Raw genomic sequence first — 11,737 nt, 5'->3', positions numbered from 1 at the left:
AAAAAAAACATTTCTGGCTCTTGAGATGTTTTGTGTTAATGTTTGTGTGAGCACAGGACACAGTGACGGACAGCCGCAGCCGCCATGCCGTCGTCGTCAGTGTCCCTCACAGATCAGGAGCGCTATTATAGCTCCCCCTCAGGGATCTTCCCGCTCAAACTCGTACCACGTGACCGCGCTAAAGGGCGGGAACTGGAGGCGCGCGGCGACAGATGTGGGCAGAGCTGACAGACTTTTTTTTTGTCCCCGCCCCCTTCGGACTTCCCCGTGACGTCAGGGCACAGCCCCCCGGGGCTGGTTGTGAGGGAGGGGCCTGACGTCACCCGGGACACGCCTCCTCCGCTGCTTCGGTCCTGACGTTCATTTCATTCCTGTCCTCATTCCGAGCATTCCTCGCATCGCTCGCGCCGAGTCCCCGCTCCCCGCACCGCGCTCGGCCCTCCCCGGGGTGCTGCCCCCCATCCCCCGCCACCCGCAGCTCCGCGGACAATAGGCAGAGTGGGAGAAGTTGCTGCTGCAGCTCCGCTTTGTGGGGTGTCCTCAGCCGCCCGCCCGCCGCCGGGGTAAGTTCTGTGTGTGTGAGAGGAAAGAGGGGGGAGTCTGTCAGGAGAGAGCCGGGGAAGAAGGGGGCCGTCACAGGGAGGTGGGCTCTGAGGCGAGGGGTGCGGGAGGCCCACACCGCACACTACTGGAGGGGGAAGGGGCAACTTACACATTTGGGAAACTCCACAGGGGGGGATTACAGTTCAGTGTTTCGGGGGTTACATTGTATGTGCAGTTTTAGGGGGGCGCGTTACTAGTGTTGTGGATGTTTTGGGGGCTATTGCATGACTCGTAATTGTTTAGTGTAGTTTTTGGGGGTGCATTTCATGTGCCATGATTATTTTTGGGGGCATTGGATGTGTCGTTGTTTAATGCAGACTTTTGGGGGGCATTGAATGTGTCGTGGTTTAATGCAGACTTTTGGGGGGCATTGAATGTGTCGTGGTTTAATGCAGACTTTTGGGGGGGCATTGAATGTGTCGTGGTTTAATGCAGACTTTTGGGGGGCATTGAATGTGTCGTGGTTTAATGCAGACTTTTGGGGGGCATTGAATGTGTCGTGGTTTAATGCAGACTTTTGGGGGGGCATTGAATGTGTCGTGGTTTAATGCAGACTTTTGGGGGGCATTGAATGTGTCGTGGTTTAATGCAGACTTTTGGGGGGGCATTGAATGTGTCGTTGTTTAATGCAGACTTTTGGGGGGCATTGAATGTGTCGTGGTTTAATGCAGACTTTTGGGGGGGCATTGAATGTGTCGTGGTTTAATGCAGACTTTTGGGGGGCATTGGATGTGTCGTGGTTTAGTGCAGACTTTTGGGGGGGCATTGAATGTGTCGTGGTTTAGTGCAGACTTTTGGGGGGCATTGAATGTGTTTTGGTTTAATGCACACTTTTGGGGGAGCATTGAATGTGTCGTGGTTTAATGCAGACTTTTGGGGGGCATTGAATGTGTTTTGGTTTAATGCAGACTTTTGGGGGGCATTGGATGTGTTGTGGTTTAATGCAGACTTTTGGGGGGCATTGGATGTGTTGTGGTTTAATGCAGACTTTTGGGGGGCATTGGATGTGTTGTGGTTTAATGCAGACTTTTGGGGGGCATTGGATGTGTTTTGGTTTAATGCAGACTTTTGGGGGGCATTGAATGTGTCGTGGTTTAGTGCAGACTGTTGGGGGCGTTGGATGTGTCGTGGTTTAGTGCAGACTGTTGGGGGGCGTTGGATGTGTCGTGGTTTAGTGCAGACTTTTTGGGGGGCATTGGATGTCGTGTTGGTTTGGTGCAAACTTTTGGGGGGCATTAGATGTCATGTTGGTTTAGTGCAGACCTTTTCGGGGAATTGTGTGTGATGTGGTTGTTCTGGGGAGTGCAAGTCGAAGAGTTTTTAATTCTAAAGTTAAGGTTCCTTGTGATTAGACATCCTCAAACTCCTTATTCTCCAGTGTCTTAAGTCTACAGTCATGTCTGTCAGCATCCAGGCTTTTTAGTTTTTTGGGGGTACTCTGTAAGCTATGGGGGGCCCAGACTAACAGGACAACAGTACAGTGACCTCTCCACCACAGTCTGAGGCTTTTTGTAATGTTGAGGTTTCTCTGACCATTCTGTGATTGTGTCAGGTTATGACTGAATATTGGGGTACAATACAAATTTGGGGAGTGGGGGGTCAGATGATTTTGATCATGGGGTACATGACAAAGGATCATGATCCTTTACAAGTACTTGTGGACTCCTCTGACCCACTCGACAAATCTGACATAACAAAAAATATATATATATTAAAGCTGAGGAGGGGGGAAAAAAGGGAATTTTTCACATTTTTCCAAAAGAAGGAAGAACTTTGCCTGGGAAAGGGAAACCAGCCCACAGCAGCAGACAATCCCCCACCCACCCTCACTCCTGTAATGTTCGCTCCCAGAAGCTTGTATAGAGAGACATGAAAGTCAAATCTACCCCCCCTCCCTCCCTTTCTTACAGGGCTGCTCCTCTTCCCTCCAAGTTCAAGTGTCAGTGTCTGGAGTCAGCAAAATCCGAGAGAATAGTGGAGAAAGCCAGGAGCAAATCCAACAGGATTCCTCCCAGCAAACTTCCCTTCTGGTAGGAAAAAGCATCCTCCTCCTATAATCTGTTGCTCCCTGGCGCTGCTGCTGCATCCGCCTGTGTGGTAGAGGTGCAGATCTGAGCACAGACTGCTGCCTTGGTGATGTGTGTGATCATCTGTCCTTTTATTTGTGAAGTGCAAACATATTCTGCAGTCATGTACCCACTTAAGCATACTCCTACGGGAAGGGGGGTTGGAAAAAAAAAAAGCTGGTGAAATAAAGCCCAGGAAAAAAATTTATGACAAGAAAAAAAAACATAATAAAAAAATGTAAACAAGAATATATACACGTTTAATTTTTGGAACTGGATTTTGATCCCCTATCCAGTGACAGTATTTCAAACCAGTCACATGTGCAAGAAGTACCCGTGTGTGTGTGAATATAAATATATATGTATTTTTTTGTAGAATTATATATTGTTTTTAAAAATATATGGTGTATACAATTTACATCTTATAATGATATATGTAATTGTGTATGTACAGAATTTTTTTTTGTACACAATTGCATATACCAGTATAAAAGATGTCAAATGTGTAGATCAAATATCTTTGAAAAAATTATATTATAAAATATACTTTTTTTTTTTTAAAATGTGTATACAATTGACATGTCACTTATTGGTATATAACTTCTTTCAAGAAACTCGCATCAGGTTACAATATGATTTATAAAGATATATATTTTGTAACATGTACGGTATATTTTAAATGTTGTAACTATTGCTGTGTCATAAGAGCAAGGCTAGACAGGTGCTACATTATCAGACTTTTTGTATTATAAAATGACACTTTTAGGTTAGAAATCATCCAATGAAACTAGTCTTTATTCTGATTTTTTTTTTTTTCTTTTATTCAAATTATTCTTTAGTGTCATTGTTTTTATTTATTTAGAGTTTTGGAAGCTGGCATTACAATCTCTATATTTCTATAGTCAATCTTTATCATTCAGTTTTATGGTTTAATCGCATGCTGCAGATTCATTGCAAATATTTCTGACATTCAAAATCTGTTCTTTTCATCCGATTGAGTTTTTTTTTTTTTGTTTTTATATGACAAGCAGATGTAGATTATTGCAAACTGCACTCAGATGACTAGGCGACTAAATACCATAAAGTGCTGTCAGACTATCAGATAATGTATCTCTTTTTTTTTTTTTTTTTTTTTACATTAAAACCATTTTTTGTTTGGTGTGCATGTAATATAGATTATCGTGTTTAAAATGTAGGAAACAATATTTATACTTTGTCATTAGGAAAGGGTTAAATACCTTTCTGCTCGTGAGGGTAATTCAGTTTGCAGATCAGGGGCATGTAAAGAGCTTCTGGCTCTTGCAGGTGGGCTCTGACATTCTCAGGGGGCGCAGCTGACTGCTTTCCACATGTTTCTACTTGTTTCATGCGAGGCCCATGTAATTTTAAAATTGAAAAGAAAGGGGCGGTGACTCCAAAACTCCGCTCACTCCTACCCTGAATATTCCAAGGTTTCTTGGAAATGTGATGTTGGAGCTCTAGCACTGCCTGCAGTTCTTGTATAACATTTTACAAGCTTTTATTTATTTTCATTTTACATTGATATGTTGAGGGTTCAGTCTTGTAGAATTGGTTGTGTCTTTTATCTCCTAGATACCATTAATTATGGCTGTGTGGAATGTATTTAGGGATGGAGAACTTCTATTTAGATGTGTCTGCTGCTTACCATTCCCGCGAGAGACTGGAAGCTATTTTAATGATGAAATAATGTACTGTAAATCCCATAAGCACAGAGCCTGAGGGTTTGGTTAAACCTTTGTACAGAAACCTGCTTTTACTAAGGAGCAGTCTGAAATGCTATTGACTTTCCCCCATGATTCTTTTTTATTTTATTTTATTTTTTTATTATTTTCCTATGGTAATTCTCCATACAGACCTGTCGTGATCTTTTGATTTTATTTTTATGCGCTTATCTGATTTATGCTAAATGATTTGGGCCTGTACAGTTTCTTCTATTTTTGTTAGTAGTTTAGTTTATCGAAAAACATTTTTTCAAAAAGTATTCACGCTGTTTACGTTTCTATTTATCGCTTATACTTGGAAATTGTATTTTAAAAAAATTAGAATTAAAAAAATCCTTAAGTTTAATGTATAACGACAAGCAATCTGTTTAATTTATTTAATAGCTTGTAATTCTTTACTTAAGACTCGCTATATACCTTTTCAGAGTTTCAAGCAAGTTTACTACGGGCACATTTTTTGCACTAGTGTTACTGCCTCTAGTTACGATCTGACCATGGGTCTAAACGACAGCATCATAGATCCCTGAAAATGCATCTATTATGCTCTTGTGACAATGCCCATATTCAGGAAATTCTTTAATTCCTCTTATGTTTAATATATATTTGAAGTTCTTCATATTGGCACATGGGCATGGAACCATGCATGGACTAGGACTAGTTATGGTTGAAAACTTTTGTTTCTTGTTGTATTTGATTTTTATTTTATTTTTTTTGCTCTTGTTAACTTTTACTTGCTAGAATGTTGACCAGCTAGTCTGACTGTAATATACCGTATGTACTCTAAAAATATGATTTTAATCCAATCAGACTATAAACCCACTGAGAGAGGGCCTTGTCAGATGTACAGCCCTCCCACTACCCCTTTTTATTTATTTTATTTATTTTTTTGGATATTTAATCTGCCTTGGTCAATGTCAAATCTGTTACATACACATCTCATTATTGTGCAGATCTTATATATTTTTTTTTTACGGATATGATCGTGAGTAATACAAAGCTTATTAATACCAAATGTTATGTCTCGCATTGTTTTTGTCAGTTTATGGATATTGATGTGAGAAGGTTTAGAAAAAAAATCTTGCATGTTTTTTTTTCTTTCTCCAGACTGCCAAAAGTCCAGTTGATGGCCGTGTTCGTGCTTTGGCTGTCTTTCAGGCCTTCTTTTCAACTAAATTGGGAAAGCTCTTGTTTATTAATGATTCAGACTCTAATTGCTGAAATAATGCTGTCATTTCCGTGTTGTCAGTTCCAAGACTGTGTGGCACAAGGCATTGTAATTAATGTGGAGATGTCTAATGTGTAACATTTTTCTCCTTTCTTTTTGACATTTTGTATTTTTTTTTTCACCCTAAACATGTTGTAGTGACACAGACCCTGTACAAACAGGGAGGCTCAGCAATTTTTTTTAAAGTGCAGATAGCATAAAATGACTTGATTTGTGCTGGCACTTGAAGGCTGCTGGAATAAAAAAAAAAAAAAAAAAAAAAGCCAGGTGTTTTGAAGCATGCACACCCCCCAGGCAGACACTCATTGTGTGCAGTCAAACTCTGGCTGGACCGCTTGAATCTATAAACCCTTTCATGACAGCACTGTGCTTTCTACCCACAATGCCGTGCACATCATTTAGCAGGCTGCTTATTCATGATGGAGGGTATTTTTATTTTATTTTTTTATTTTATTTGTACCGTTAGAGCATCATTCTATTTTGTCATGCAATTGTCCTAACTCGTTTCATATCCTCTCCCTGCCAAAGGTATTCTCTAGATCTATATGCAACTGTATAAACATATTGGCATATGCATACTTTTTTTTTCTTATGAATGCAGTGGGAGAAAAATAATGATGTACAAAACAAATGTTTTATTACTCCGTGTTAGATTATGCCCGTCTTAGCTATGTTCCAGCAATGAACTTTTGGTGAGACTTTGATGTTGCAGATTTTCGGCACTCATTAAGTAAAATGGGTTACATGCATTTAAAAAAAAAAAATCATCATGGGAGCTTAGGCTGTGTGCACACGTTGCTGATTTTTTGCGTTTTTTCTCTATCCCCATGATGGCACCACGGAGAGAGGGGTCCGCCCCCAGGGACAGGAAACCTACAGATGAAAAAGGGCGTACCTCTCTCCCACATCAGTTGGTTTCCTGTCCCTGACGGGGGAACCTACAGCGACGTACCTGAAGATTCTTCGTGGGATTCCAGGGTGCTGGCCGGTCGGTTCCTGACAGGGGGCGCCCTGTCACGGCTGTGTCCAGCTGGTTTTCTCCCCCCTTTTCTCCGACCCTGAGGCACCACCACGGGGGTCGGCGGGCCCTACGGGTGAGTGTTGCAGGGGAAGGCAGTGAAGAGGTTCGAGCCTGCCTTCCCCAAGGAAAAGGAGAAAAAAAAAAAAAAGGGGGAGGAAAGAGGCAGGTGACGGCGGTCACCATTACAGCCTCTGCACCACTAATCGGTGCATGGGGGTAGCGGCGGCTACGCTACCATCATCAGGAGCGCTAGAGCAAAGCGCCGCAGGTCACCGCTGAACCGCCGCCCAAACCGGAAGTACGGGCTCGGGCGGAACGTTAGAACGCGCGCACAGGCGTCCCCAATAATATCTTCCCTATAGGACGCCTGTGCCGCGAACCGGAAGTGACGCGCGCGCATGCGCAGATGACCACTTCTACCGGCGGCAAGTTTAAAAAACAGCGTTCTCCGTAGGGGAAACGTGGAAAACCCTCTCTTTTTGGCAAACGCAGTGCGGAGCCACTATGAGCGGTAAAGAACCACAAGAGGCACAGGAATGTGCACAATCATCACCTGAGCAAGTACTGCGTCCGCGCTCACAACATCCGCGCAAGGGGAACGCTTCATCCCAGCAACGCAGCAGCAGCGGACGCTCAGGGTCACAACGCAGCCGAGTCTCTGGGGGAAATACACGGCCGGCGACGAATCCAGTGGATACAGTCCCGAGGCCAGAGACGGTATCTTAGTCGTAAGGGGTGAGTGATCTACGTGAAAGTAATAATGTAATACGAAATTACTTTTTCTCCTAGGGAAGGAAATGTACAGGCAAATCAAAGCACAAAGTGTGTGCGATATGTTTGGAAGAGCTACCTTCCTCATGGGAAAAAAAGCTATGCATGTCCTGCATAGAAAAAACCATCCAGGAGGAATCTCCGACGTTCGCGCCAGACCTGAAAACTCTAATAAAAAATCAAGTGGAAAGTGCCCTCAAAGGCATTAAAATTCCGAGGAAAAAGCATAGATCAGGTCATAAGTCTCCCGAGTCCAGTATAGACTAATCAGAAAACGAGACATCTGACTCTAATGATTCATCGACATCCGAGACCTCCTCACTATCATCGGAAGGGGGACGCAGTTGCTTCCCCATCGAGGAGACAGACGCATTGGTAAAGGCCATCAGAACAACTATGGGTCTGGTAGACGAACGCCCTAAAAGAACAGCACAGGACATAATGTTCAGCGGACTAGAACAAAAGAAAAGAAGAGTATTTCCAATAAATGAGATAATTCATTCTTTGATTAAGAAAGAATGGAAGAAACCGGATAAAAAAGTTCTCTTGACCCCCAAGAGAAAGTACCCGTTCGATGACCCAGCCTGCTCATCCTGGAGCAAGGCACCCAAACTGGATGTGGCCATAGCAAAGGCCTCTAAAAAGTTCGCTCTGCCCTTCGAGGACATGGGCACTCTAAAGGATCCGATGGACAAAAAGGCAGACACCTTCTTAAAAAAAACTCCTGGGAAGCGGCAGGAGGGGGTCTAAAGCCAGCCATCGCAGCCACCTGCACGGCCCGTGCTCTAATGGTATGGCTTGAGCATTTGGATTCGCAACTAAAAGAGAAAGTCCCAAGAGAGACAATACAAAAGTCAGTGTCCATGATGAAAGGGGCAGCAGCTTTTCTGGCGGACGCTTCGGTGGACTCAGCAAGATTATCAGCCAGGTCGGCTTCTTTCTCAAACGCCGCAAGACGCGCCCTGTGGCTAAAGTGCTGGCCGGGGGACCTGCAGACAAAGACCAAGCTTTGCTCAATACCTTGCAAAGGTGAATTCCTGTTTGGGTCAACGTTGGACGACATCCTCGACAAAGCAGGAGATAAAAAGAAACCTTTTCCCGGGTTCCCCAACCAGTCATATAGGCGCTCCTTTCGGAACAGAAAGTTCATGCGCAGAAGACCTCCAAAAGGAAATAAAGACGGATGGGAAGACAGAAGAAACAAAAACAGGGGCTTCTTGTTCAACAAACCCCCCCCTCCAGATAATAAAAAATCCCAATGAAGGTACTCCCCGGGTCGGAGGGAGACTAGCCGAGTTTCTTCCAGCCTGGGAAAGAATTTCAAACAGTCCTTGGATTCTAGGTATTATACGAGAAGGCCTCAAATTCAAATTTCGTGTTCCTCCCGGCAACTCCTTCATGGTAACGCCTCAAAAACAATCACTCGAACAGTCAGCTCTCCAGAAGGAGATTCTGAGCCTAATCCAGAAAGATGTATTGCAAGAAGTTCCATACCAGGAAAGAGGCACGGGTTTCTATTCTCCTCTCTTCCTCCGCAAAAAACCGGACGGATCGTACAGAACGATCATAAATCTCAAAAAACTAAACAGTTTCCTGGAGATACAACATTTCAAAATGGAGACAATAAAATCTTGCGTGAGAATACTCTTTCCTTTGTGTTTCATGACTGTTCTAGATTTACGAGACGCATATTACCATGTGCCCATCCACAGAGATTACCAAAAATATCTCAGACTGGCAGTGAATATCCAGGGGGAAGTAAAACACTTCCAATTCCGGGCTCTCCCCTTCGGGATAGCTATCGCTCCTCGGGTATTCACGAAAATGTCAGAGGTAATGGCCCACATACGGGAACAGAATATCCTGATAGTTCCCTATCTGGACGACCTCCTCGTGGTAGGGAACTCATTTCAACACTGCGAACAACAGTTGAATCTGGTCATTGCTTCTCTGTCGAGTCTAGGGTGGCTGCTAAACATACCCAAGTCCAAAATGGTTCCATCCCGGGTACAGGAGTATTTGGGGATAGTCCTAGACTCGATCACGCAGACATGCTATCTTCCTCAGGAGAAGGTACAAAAAATGACACAGGCAGTGTTGCAGCTGACGGTATCCCCAGTCACCACTCTGAGAGCAATGTCCCTCCTGGGCTCTATGACTACCTGCATTCCGGCAGTTCAGTGGGCACAACTTCACTCCCGGGATCTACAATGGGAGACTTTAAATTTAGGCATATCTCTGCACGGAAATTTAGACGGGCAGTTAGGTATTTCTCCAAACACGATACACTCCCTAGCATGGTGGGCAGACCCAGGGAATCTAACCAAAGGGGTTCCTTGGGCGCTACCGACGGAGAAGATTCTAACGACGGATGCAAGCCCCTGGGGCTGGGGAGCACATATAGGCGATCAAGTGGCACAGGGGAGTTGGAACAAAAGTCAAGAGCTAGACTCTTCCAACATGAAAGAACTGCTAGCGGTAAAACTGGCCCTAACACACTTCCTATATCTCCTTCACGGTCATCATGTAAAAGTCTTTTCGGACAACCAGGTAGTGGTTGCATATCTAAACCACCAAGGGGGAACCAGGTGTCGAGCTTTGATGGAGGTAACCCAATCCATCTTCCACATAGCGGAACACAGTCTAAAGTCCTTGACAGCTCTCCACTTAAAAGGCTCCGAAAACCAAACTGCAGACTTCCTGAGCAGAACATGCTTAAAGCAGGGAGAGTGGGAGCTAAACCAATCGGTCTTCGATCAAATCGTGAATCTCTGGGGCCTACCAGTAATAGACCTATTCGCGAACAGTCAAAACCGCAAAGTAAAAACATTCTGCTCAATCGATCCCCGGGGGAACCCTGTAGCTCTAGACGCATTGACAATTCCTTGGAACTATCACCTTGCCTATGCGTTCCCTCCAATGTCACTCATCCCCTTAGTGCTGAGGAAAATTCGGGAGGAGGGGACTACAGTGATACTAATAGCGCCATTCTGGCCCCGCAGAATATGGTTTTCTTGGCTAAAAAAAATGTCCATATCAAGTCCATGGGTTCTACCAGACACGCCGAAACTTCTGTCCCAGGGTCCAGTATTTCACCCCAATGTAAAAAATTTACACATGACAGCGTGGCTTTTGAAAGGAGGTTGCTAAGGGACAAAGGGTTCTCTCCTAACTTGGTGTCCACTCTATTACAGAGTAGAAAACCCGTAACCACTAGAATATATGGGAAAGTGTGGAAAAAATTCATGTCAGTATCAGGGGCAGACCCGTCTGGGGAAATTCCTATAGGGAAAGTCCTTGAATTTTTACAGAAAGGTCTGGAAAGAGGTTTGGCTACAAGCACCCTAAAGGTTCAGGTAGCAGCCTTGGCAGCACTGTATAATTATGATCTGGCCAGAAATCGTTGGGTCATGCGAATTATTAAAGCCTCATCTAGGTCCAGACCCACTCCCCTCCACAACTCTCCCCCATGGGATCTAAACCTGGTACTAAACGCTCTAAAGGTACCGTCACACTAGACGATATCGCTAGCGATCCGTGACGTTGCAGCGTCCTCGCTAGCGATATCGTCCAGTGTGACAGGCAGCAGCGATCAGGCCCCTGCTGTGCTGTCGCTGGTCGGGGAAGAAAGTCCAGAACTTTATTTCGTCGCTGGACTCCCCGCAGACATCGCTGAATCGGTGTGTGTGACACCGATTCAGCGATGTCTTCACTGGTAACCAGGGTAAACATCGGGTAACTAAGCGCAGGGCCGCGCTTAGTAACCCGATGTTTACCCTGGTTACCATCGTAAAAAAACAAACAGTACATACTTACATTCAGCTGTCTGTCCCTTGCCGTCTATTTCCTGCACTGACTGCTGGCCGCAAAGTGAAAGTGAAAGCACAGCACAGCGGTGAGTCACACAGCGGTGACTCACCGCTGTGGCTGTGCTCTGCTTTCACTTTGCGGCCAGCAGTCAGTGCAGCAAACAGACGGCAAGGGACAGACAGCTGAATGTAAGTATGTACTGTTTGTTTTTTTTTACGATGGTAACCAGGGTAAACATCGGGTTACTAAGCGCGGCCCTGCGCTTAGTTACCCGATGTTTACCCTGGTTACCGGGGACCTCGGGATCGTTGGTCGCTGGAGAGCGGTCTGTGTGACAGCTCTCCAGCGACCAAACAGCGACGCTGCAGCGATCCGGATCGTTGTCGGTATCGCTGCAGCGTCGCTAAGTGTGACGGTACCTTAACCAAACCTCCCTTTGAGCCCCTGACAGAAATTCCTTTAAAGATCTTATCTCTAAAAACCACACTCCTAGTGGCCC

The 11,737-nt window shown here is 44.8% G+C and overlaps 1 protein-coding gene across 5 annotated transcripts in view; it reads left to right on the top strand.

Moving 5' to 3' along the window:
- Positions 1–361: 361 nt before the first annotated feature.
- Positions 362–11,737, top strand: part of TEAD1 (TEA domain transcription factor 1) — a 230,359-nt gene continuing 218,983 nt past the window's right edge. The window contains exons 1-2 of one of the 5 annotated variants that reach the window (XM_069739006.1): positions 374–563; positions 2,514–2,633. The gene's annotated coding sequence lies outside the window, so the exon portion shown is untranslated. Of the gene's footprint in view, positions 564–2,513; positions 2,634–11,737 lie in introns of those variants that run through there. The other 4 variants (XM_069739004.1, XM_069739008.1, XM_069739005.1 and 1 more) reach the window with 4 other exon arrangements.

The sequence above is a fragment of the Ranitomeya imitator genome, chromosome 9 (assembly GCF_032444005.1).
Source record: "Ranitomeya imitator isolate aRanImi1 chromosome 9, aRanImi1.pri, whole genome shotgun sequence".
Taxonomy (NCBI): domain Eukaryota; kingdom Metazoa; phylum Chordata; class Amphibia; order Anura; family Dendrobatidae; genus Ranitomeya; species Ranitomeya imitator.
This window is presented reverse-complemented; position numbering and strand designations above follow the sequence as displayed.